The sequence below is a fragment of the Charadrius vociferus genome, unplaced genomic scaffold (genome assembly GCF_000708025.1).
Source record: "Charadrius vociferus isolate BGI_N301 unplaced genomic scaffold, ASM70802v2 scaffold90, whole genome shotgun sequence".
NCBI lineage: Eukaryota > Metazoa > Chordata > Aves > Charadriiformes > Charadriidae > Charadrius > Charadrius vociferus.
In genome coordinates, this window is record NW_009647222.1 from 2756797 (window position 1) to 2766778 (window position 9982).

A 9982-nucleotide genomic window follows, 5' to 3' on the forward strand; every position below is an offset into this window, starting at 1 on the left:
TGTCTCCATTAAAGTAAGACTGTCTGTAAATGTGCTGGTTGGTGACACCTCCTGTAAAATTATGAAATAGTTGATCTTGTGGCATCCTTATTAAAAATGTGTCTTGATTTATTAAGGAACTCATCTGACTTTTTTTGCTTTTTGACTAAGGATTTAGATAACTAGTTATGATCCCCAAATTCAGTTTACAAGTGGCTGGAGTTGTAGAACAGTGCTAAATTCAAAATCTAACCCTATTTCTCATGGTGTTTTTAAAATAGCTTTTCAGTGAATGAAACTATAATGAATCTGTCAAACTTTGCATTTTGTGAGCTTAGTATATTGTAATCCTAAGGACGCATTAACCCTTAATCTTTCAATATTCAAACGCTATTTTCTTTAAATAGGTTTATAGGAAAGTAAGTACCTGGCAGTTCCAAAGAAATTTGCTTTGAAGCGGGTTTTTTGATAATCTGCTTCCCAGCAAAGTACATAATTTCTTGTTACTCAACTTTATTTTTGTCACCATGATAATTTATGCAAAGAGAATACCATGTATACTCAGCAGTTAAGTTTCATTAGAAAGTCAGGCAATATAATATGCTTATATTTGTGGCACATAATACTTTTTTCAGGTTGAAAAGTAAGTTTAGGCAGTCTCAGATACTAGCCAAGTTGTGGTTCATGAGCCTTGGATGCTAGCCAAACTGTGGACTGAGAGCTATGGCCAAGGGGCAACCTACAGTAGATGGACCCTGTGTGGAGGCTGAGACACTGAGATTGGGAAAGTGAGCGGTGATTTTTTTGATCCAGCAAACGGGATCTTCTCCTTCACTGCCTAATGCAATCCCTCATGGACCAAGGGATTTTGGAAGCTCCTTCCTTGGGATATGGGGGATTCTACAAGCTCCTTGTGCTAGCACACTGGATGTTGGTATTCCCTTCTCGAGTAACCTCCACGTGTGCATAGCTGCAGCCTGCCTTGGGCATTCTGACCAGGGAACTGAAGCATAGCCCTGCAAGCTTTATCCCTGCAGGGTTTCTGTGGAAGTCGGAAGGCTTTGCTCATTGGAAGTTTGCTGGCTCAGAACATCAGAGAACAAAAAAGCAGTTTATGAATGCCATGCAAATTATGTCATACACAAGTGACTAGTAACCAGATGATTCACTGCAAATGCATTGGTAATTTTGGTGTCTGTCTATTTTTTTTTCCAGCTAAGCTGAGAGAGTGTTTATTATAGGAGTGTGAGAATTGCTCACATCTGAGAGATTTTGGATCATGTCTGCTTTTCCCAAGTACGTGTCTTAGCACTGGAACATAAGATCAGGCATTCTACCTTCTGAGAGCTGTTCACATTTCTTTTACTGTCCCCTTGTAGCTGTGGCGCACTCATTTGTCATGTCATCTTTTGCTATGATTACAGTGAGAATGACCATTACTGACTACAGATTCACTGGGGAATAGGAGGGAAGAACAAAATGGGGTTAAATTTTCTGTTTAACATTCCTCTGCCATACTGCTAGCAACATACACAATTCCAGCTAGAGGTCTGCTTTCTCCTGCTCCTCGTCCCAGAGAAGATGGGGTTGTTCATAGGATTTTGGATTCTTACCCCATTGGCAAACTCCCTCTGTAGCTCCAGCTCTCCCCTACTCATATAATGTCCTGGAAATCTCTAGTGCCAGGGAAGGAAGCAGCAATCTCATCTCATCTCATACCATAGCTGTAGTTTCCTGCCCTCACCTTCACCTGGTCAGTGCCACTTCAGGGGGTGGTATGTCACTTGATTAGTTGATGTGAGAGGAAAGATTTTGGACATCTGACATTCCTGGACAAGGACAGAGCAGCCTTGGGGAAGGAAAATGATGCTAAGGTCTCTCTAGTGCTGTGGGTGCTGATAGCATTATGTCCAGCAGCCCTGTGGTACGACCTATGTCCAGTATGAGCCATTGCAATGGATGAATCTCTTCTACATTGCAGTGAACATTGAACATCACTATCATGGGTGACAGAGAGTTACTGACAACCCATAGGTGAGTTTTACCGGGGTTTATTTAAGAATTGTTGATGTTCTTAAATAAACGTTTACCTTTAGAAAAATCTTTTCTTTTAAAAGAAAAAAAAAAAAAAAAGAAATTTTTGAACAAGCTTTTACGTTCTTTGATTCTCTCTCACTCACATGGTCCCCTTAAGGGATCAGTGTTATATTCACTGAGCCTCAACCTCCCTTCCCCATGAGAAGGTCACTGTTGATCTGGGAAGTTTGGGCAGAAAGTCATGGTGCTTCATGCCGTACCGCTGCTTCCACATGCCAGTCTTAGGTTCTACTGGCCAACTCCACTGACCTCCCCCTCAGCATTCATCTCCACACAGATCATTGATCTCCCTGGCCTTCACCCACTTCTAGGATCTTCCTCTTTCCAGGCCCTCTTCTTCACTCCAAGACCACTATTTCTCTACAGGAACTCTTCTTTTTGGACTCCTTTCTGAAACCATAAATCCCTGATTATCCTAATCTAGATAGTGTGTGTGAAGAAGCACAATGTGTGGTCAGCTTCCTAAGTTGTGGTTCTGTTTCATGTATCTTTCCTAATTGAAAGATTTGGGATGTGCCACTTTTTTTAGTTCATGTATTTTCAAAATCCACAACTGCCTGCATTCGTTGCAGCTAGCAAGTATCAGGCTTCCGCTGGAGAGTTCAAAAGTTCAGTTTGGGACATTCACCCATCTACCCACTGACACAAACTCAACTATTTGCTGCCTGGTAGCATTCACAATTTAAGCTATTTTTTTAACCTATGACAATTATTTGCTTAGTCTTGCATCTAGCCTAGCCACTTTGCCACTAAAGTAACGGTAGCTGCAATGCTAGTGAAGATGAGCAGGGATAAGGATGGAGAGAGAGTAGATTCTTCATTAATGTCATCCAGTTTGGCACATGTGCACTATATCAAACCATGCAATGCCAGGCAAGAGCTGCAGAGACATTCCCTTCCTCCACATCATGGCTGATGTGTCCTAGCTAGCATCTGTACATTTTAGAGAGATGCTAATAAATGCAAAGAATCCAAGCACGGAACTGTTTGCGTTCAGTATCTGCTATCCAGACCCAGTTTTATTTTTTCACTTTCCACCCTTAGGATTTCTCCTGTTATCTCCCTGATAATAGAAGCTTCTAATATTAAGAGCTGGTTTCCTCTGTCACTTCAGTCTGGGAGCTGCAGCCTGCTTGGTAGTATGCATTGTCAGACTGTTCAGCTGTTTTATTTCTGCCATAGAGAAATGTGTGGCATGAGTCAGAATTTGAATTTGAAAATTAATTTATTTCCTCTGTGTTCTTAATAGGGTGGTGGCTGTTTGGTGGGGTTTTTTTTTGTTTGGTTGGTTTGGTTTTTTTTTTTTTCATTCTCCTGGTGGAAAACGAGCCAGTTCTGTAAATGATATTGTTGGTTGTAGGGCTTAGGCTGGGTCCTGGCAGCAGCTGCAGTGGAGGAAGTAATGCTTCTTAAGGAAAAGGAGAAACCCACAGATTGAACCATATATAAAACCTTAGTTACTACTGTTGTAAGCCACTGACGTAGTTAGTTGCCAGATCTGAAATTAAATGTGAGTGGCATATCATGTGAAGAAAAAAGAAGCACACTATTATCTCTTAACCATAACGGAAATTTACAGACAAACTATAGGGTTTTACGTGGTGATGTGGTAAAACACAGTTTCATTTTTGGATTAGCCTGGGGACAGCTGATGCTGACTTACATGTCACTGAGGTGGCTCAGCAACAATCACTTTTTCTAAATGCCAATTGAATTTGTTAGGCCAGACATTGTTTTTTTGCATAGAGGGCTATTTTACAGTTTTTCCACCTCTGATTATATAATTGGCTGGTATCACAAAGACTAGCAATGATCTTTCCATCTCTTATTAACACAACTCCTCCTTTTCCCTCCTCCATCCAGAAGCCTATTGTTTTGGCTGCTTGCTCTGACCTTTTATACTGCTTCAGTTATACAATCTATGAAAATATACACCTTATTTCCAGCACTTCTGCATGAAATGCATTAAAAATTCTTTCTGTGGCTTCAATGACAGTGTAGTAGTAAAAATCCTATAGGGAAATTAATGGAAATGTTCTACTTGGCTCTGGGCAGATGGTATGGGTGTATATAAACAAATATATAAAAAACAAATTCCTGTCCTTGGTTAGCACCTGCTGTACCCAAAGGATAATTTTTTTCTCTGCAAGTAATTGGAAGGAATTACTTTCTCTCTTTATCAACCAGGTTTTTGAATGGTGTTTTTCTCCTCATGAACTCCCTTCAGAAAGCATGCAGAGTAAATAATTAGAATTGAAGCCTTGTAGCATGTTCCTTGAAGATGTTCTTAGAATTAAGATAACACATGGTGATTTGTGGTGATTAGTGAATAGATGAAGCCATAGATATTCCACTGACCTTCAAAATGTACTTTAAAGCAAACTTTGACATTTTCTCAGTTCCAACAAAGTCAGGACCAGCCATTAGAACTGCAGGATGCACTATTTGTTAATGCAGGGTGACATCAGTGGCCTGATCCTTAACAGCAATGTGGTTTTGAGAGTATTTTGAATGTATGTGCTCCGTAGATGCTTAAGAAGTAACAAATAACTGAAATTCAGAGCATGAGATTCCTCCACCTTCAACGGGATCAGAATGTGAATTCCCATGTTTTTCAGACTTTCTGCATTGATTTCAGTGAACTTTGGATCAAATTTTTCCTGATCACTTTGGCTCAGATGTTAATTCTATTCAGTAGCTACACACATCCTAGTCTATCTAGAGGTGGCTCCTTCTGTAATAAACCATTTGTATAGGTGACTTGGAAAATAATCAGAGATTCCCTGATGCTAGTTCAGTATCATAGAATCATAGAATGATTTAGGTTGGAAGGGAGCTTAAAGACAATCTCGTTCCAACCCCTCTGCCATGGGCAGGGACACCTCCCACTAGACCAGGTTGCTCAAAGCCCCATCCAACCTGGCCTTGAACACCTCCAGGGATGGGACCTCCACAACTTCCCTGGGCAACCTGTTCCAATGCCTTGCCACCCTCATAGTGTATTTTTTTCCCTAATATCTATTCTAAATCTACCCTCTTCCAGTTTGAAGCCATTACTCCTTATCCTATCACTACATGCTCTTGTAAAAAGTCCCTCTCCAGCCTTCTTGTAGGTCCCCTTCAGATACTGGAAGGCAGCTATAAGTTCTCCCCAGAGCCTTCTCTTCTCCAGCCTGAACAACACCAAACCTTTCAGCCTTTCTTCATAGGAGAGGTGGTCTAACCCTCTGATCACCTTTGTGGCCCTCCTCTGAACCCACTCCAGCAGGTCCATGTCCTTCTTATGTTGGGGGCTCCAGAGCTGTACGCAGTACTCCAGGTGGAGTCTCATGAGAGTGGAGTAGAGGGGCAGAATCACCTCCCTCAACCTGCTGGTCACACTTCTGATGGAGCCCAGGATACAGGCTGCATCAGTATGTTAGCATGCCCTTGACATGATGATATAGAGGCAGTCAAACTGCAAATTTCTTAAGCAGTTTTGAAGTCCAAAAACTTTTGGATTGGGAGCTTTATTCCAGAGGTGTGCTTACTGCCAGATGTTTTGATCCTCATCCCATTCTTATCTGGAGGATCTGTGGAGGGCTACCCTGAAGGTTGCAGTAACAACAGATGTGCTCTCCTATATTTCTGACTATGCAGCCTGTTTTGGATAGACCAAAACAGTAATATTGGCTATACTGTACATTTAATTTCATTAAAGGACATAAGCCAAACATCTGGTTTGAAATTCTAAGGAAGAATGATAGATCTTAGCCTTGTTTTAAGAATGGTAGCAATATCCTCTTATCCAAAGACATGTCTGGTAGTTATGCTGATAGTATTGAAAATTGTGGCAAGTCTCAGAATAAACTCTTGGAAGCCCCTGACCGTGACTTGTTTTTCTGCCCAGGATACAGTACTTCAGCTTTTCAGTCTGGCATCACGAATAACTACTTTTGAGTGTGAGAAGGCTCGTATTATATCATAGAATCATTTTGGTTGGAAGAGACCTTTAAGTTCATCAAGTCCAACCATTAACCTAGCACTGCCAAGTTACCACTAAACCGTGTCCCTCAGCAGTACATCTACATGTCTTTTAAATACCTCCAGGGATGGTGACTCAACCACTTCCCTGGGCAGCTTATGTCAATGCTTGACAACCCTTCCAGTAAAGAAATTTTTTCCTAATATCCAATCTAAATGTCCCCTGGAGCAACTTGAGGCCATTTCGTCTTGTCTTATTGACTGTTACTTGGGAGAAGAGACCAACCACCACCTCTCTACAACCTTTCAGGTAATTGTAGAGACCAATAAGGTCTCCCCTCAGCCTCCTTTTCTCCAGACTAAACAACCACAGTTCCCTCAGCCACTTCTCATAAGACTTGTTCTCCAGACCCCTCACCAGCTTCGTTGCCCTTCTCTGGACACACTCCAGAACCTCAATGTCTGTCTTGTAGTGAGGGGCCCCAAACCGAAAACAGTATTTGAGGTGCGGCCTCACCAGTGCCAAGTACAGGGGGATGATCACTTCCTTAGTCCTGCTGGCCACACTATTTCTAATACAAGCCAGGGTGCTATTGACCTTCTTGGCCACCTGGGCACACTGATGGTTTATATTCAGCTGGCTATGGACCAATACCCCCATATATATTATGCAGAAAATGCTGAAGAAAGTCAAACGGTGTGGCAGGTTTGGCTATCGTGGGTCTAGAAACGTGAGTAAATCGAAATTGAAATCAGAATTAAATTCTAATAAATAGGATAGCACAAAGCTTTTGTTTTAGTATGTTCTACATATATTGAAAAGTTTGGGTAAGTAATCAGCATAAAACCCTTGGTGAAGTACTGAGCCTCTGCTGCAACAGCAGCTGCTGTATTTGAACTGATTCCCAGGATTCACACCAGGCAGCCTATTCTTTGTCCAGTTCATAGGGGTTATCTCCTGATAGAAGCAAATGTTATGGGATTCAGGCTGCATTTCCAAGCACATCTTAGGCCGAATAGCTGCTTGTTGTGTGGAGAAATTAGTGCTTCATCAATTATGTTGTAAAGCTGCTCTGGACATTTTTTATTCTCAGTTCAGAGCTCCTGCTCCTAAGTGACCACAAGCAGCAGCAAAGAGACCTTGAAAGTGCTTTAACTCCTTGAATACTTTATTGATTCTGCACTGACAAAAGCCACCAACCACCACAATCTGTTGTGGCTCTTTTCAGTTCATCCTCGGTTTTTGTACAAATGTTCAGATTAGAGAGGATGCTCCTTTCTCACCATTGCTCATACTAACAAGAAGCTGTGGACAAAACGTCTAAGGACACTTGGGTTGGAGTCTTAATTCAAACTTGATATGAAACGAATTATAAACTCTCGCACATAATCACTTTCTGAAAATGCTGTTACTGTGAAACAGAAGTAAATATAGCTTATTATTTAGGATGTTATCAGGCCTGTCAGTTTACAGGTTTATCAGCTTCTGTTGACTATATGCCTGAATAGTACTGTATAAGAAAAAGTATATTCAAACAGGTCCTATTTAATTTTGTTTGGATGATTTCTGCCACTGATGATATCACAGAGCTGCTTCAGTTGGGTAGGGTAATGCAGGATTCCTGTTGAAAGTTTTATGGAATCAGACTTTGGAGGCATTTCCCCTGGTGAGATAAGTGTACCAGTTATACTACTTTTGCAAAAACATGCTTTGGTCTAACAGACCACTTTCTGTCCACTGAAGAAAGAGAGTCTTGGAGCCAGAGCTCCAGAGGAAGTGATAAACTGAGAAGGCAAGCTGGTCGGCAAAATAAACTGTTGTCTTCAACAGAGCTTTCATGCCTGAGGAGGAGGTCAGGGTGTGAGGAGGAATGGAGGCAGGAAGAGGGTGGGAGGGAGAAGAGAGCCAGAGGGTGAGAAGTGTAAAGGGGAAGGCAACGTCTTGAAGAAATATAGGCTGAGGCATGATCTTGCTGAAACTGGGAGCTCTGTGTGCAAAGGAACCTATGTGCAGCTGGATCTCCTGCTGAGTGGTGTGGTCTATCTTCGCCTGGGCAGTTTCTGAGCGATGAAAGACTGGCATCAGTAATAAGATATGGAGCACTTGCCCCACCTGTGCTTGACAACCAGGTTAGCACATGATCATTTCATTGTGAAACTGCTGCTTGACCGGACAGCAATGAATTATGACCAATAATATACATTTACTATTCTTATTGTCTTTACCAGGACTAGGTTATTTCTTCCTGCTGCCAGGTCTGCAGACATCTTCCCAACAGCTGAATGTCCCCAGTAACTTTGTTCAGATCTCCAGCCATTCTGTAGAAGAAATGCAGTTTACTTCAAGTTTGCACTGCTGTCGTTTTAAATGAGGTTGTAACTTAAAAACACACTCAATGATTTTCCAGTCATGCTAGCTGTAAACACCAGACTGGTAGTGAGTTGATGTAGTGTTCTTGGTACCAGGGCCCAGCTCCAGCTTCTGAAATCAACGGTTATATCAAGAATCAGAAAACTATTTTAGAAAACATGTAAGGATGTAACATTTCAGGACTGATTAAACTGAAAATATCCTGCAAAAGCTGAAGGTGTGGGAGATGGGAAAGTTTCCTATATTCTCTTTTGTTTAGAAATATAGAAGTTCCCATACTTCAAGCAATTGACATGTATTGTTTCTCACTTATTAATTTGCTTTTAAGAATCTCTTATTATGGGTTTAGAATTAATCTTTTGATTTCCTTTTCAGACCCCATTCCCAGTTTGAACTTCTTCAATTCTGTACTCAAATCAAAGAAGAGCACAAAATGTACTTTGCTTTGTACACAAGTATTCTCTTCTTTGGTTAATCATTTCAGTGTGAGGGGAGAGGGGAGCGGCTGGTTTGCTTTATTTTTATGAAGGCAGTACCCATGAAAACACAAGACTTAACTATTTAGGACTCTCATTCTCGTGAAGTGGTGGAAGTACTTGGACTTTAGTTATGTCTCATTAAAGGCAAAGAAATCAACATTCAGTTTCATGGAGAGATCTTGGTCTTTCTGTGCCTTGGTTGCTCATTTCCCAAACAAGGATATTATTAGTTTCTGTCTCACAGGGAAGCACCAAAGTAATACACAATAGTTTAGGGTACTCAGGTAACTCAAGTATGGAAGAGACAAAAGTACCAATGGCTCTAGGCTATGATTAAGGCTGAGAGTAGTCAGAGGCTTCTAGTTCAGTGCTTTTGGGCTCTGACTTTACTCTGTGTTAGAACTTATTGTATGGGGCTGCACACAGCCTTATCCTTTTCTGGGACAAAAATAACTGTGAAGATGCTACAGACCATTTCTGGACTGCATGTAATTACATGCTGACTTGGAAAGAAAAGATTGCATTTGTCATTCCAGGGAGTCCTCAGTTGTAGGAGCAGAGAAGTAAATCAGCTCATGTTCAGGCTGAAATTATAGACAACTTTTGTTAGAAAAGGAAACCTGTCTTCTCCGTGGTGGTTGGGAAAGGGAGTGGGAGCTATCTATGATCAGGGCTGTTCTTTTTGACCATCTGGCCAAGGTGGTACCTAAGACAAAAATATCTGAGAACAACAATGAATAGGAGACTGAGGTGGCCTGAAAGGTGGGCCTTCACGTGATGGGATGAAGCAGAGGAAAAGGACAATTGAGACTGACTGTCAAGAAAGAGGTTCCAAACAGAAATTATGGAAATGCTTCTTGCTTGAGTGATTTAACAGCAAAGCGTGCTCCTGTCTGTTTCGTGGAGGCAGGAAATTGGTGTCTGTCTATGGAGGTGAGTCAGAGATGGTTGATTTGCTCAACAATATTTCATTAGGGTGTGCTTAAAAAGAAATAATTGTAGGGTTTATATAGCTTCTATCTCTTCCTCTGAAAGATGTTATTTCAGAAATGCCCAGAGTCTAGGGTGCACAAGGAATAAAGATGACTTTAAA